Here is a 930-nt window from a genome sequence, read left to right as displayed (position 1 = left end):
CTACCAACAGCACTCACTATTACTGCTAGTACTACCAACAGCACTCACTACTACTGCTACTACTACCAACAGCACTCACTATTACTGCTAGTACTACCAACAGCACTCACTACTACTGCTACTACTACCAACAGCACTCACTATTACTGCTAGTACTACCAACAGCACTCACTACTACTGCTACTACTACCAACAGCACTCACTACTACTGCTCCTACTACCAACAGCACTCACTACTACTGCTACTACTACCAACAGCACTCACTATTACTGCTCCTACTACCAACAGCACTCACTACTACTGCTACTACTACCAACAGCACGCTACTACTACTATAAACAGCGCTCACTACTAATACGTCTAATACTACGCACAAAGCATAATATCGAGCAAATTTGTCTAGTAAGAAAGCTCTAGATTTGTATTTGGGAGGTGCTAGGTTCGAATCTCTGACGGAAGAATGGCTTTCTTAAATGAGGTCTTCTGTTGTTTCCCTCAGTTTCTCCAGTTGGGACGGTCCCCCGATCAGGTAACGACATCTTTTTACTTTAACAGCCATCCTACCATTTTAAATCACGAGTGCAGGAATTTGCCTTTGGAACCTAAGGAAAATCACGAAAAATCTCAGTCAAGATAGTTTATGTTCCGACTGAAATTCGAAAATAACACTTTCCATACACAAATCTGCAGTGCTGCCACTAGGCCAGGCAGCCCAATGACGTGAATTAGCCATAAAAAGTTTATGGTCTTTTTTTAATGGGTTCAGTGTAAATTCACATGAATTCTGAACGACAATAATTTGACTTCCACTAAGTCATTACTTCGAGCGTTGTGCAGAGACCTATACTAAAGTAAGTGCTCTTTATGCGATATTTCCACAGAATATAATTATTGAACATTATTGATTATAATTATAAAAATTTTACGCC

This window comes from Cryptotermes secundus, unplaced genomic scaffold (assembly GCF_002891405.2).
Source record: "Cryptotermes secundus unplaced genomic scaffold, Csec_1.0 scaffold149, whole genome shotgun sequence".
Taxonomy (NCBI): domain Eukaryota; kingdom Metazoa; phylum Arthropoda; class Insecta; order Blattodea; family Kalotermitidae; genus Cryptotermes; species Cryptotermes secundus.
The sequence above is the reverse complement of the archived record's forward strand: the minus strand, read 5'-3'. Positions refer to the sequence as shown.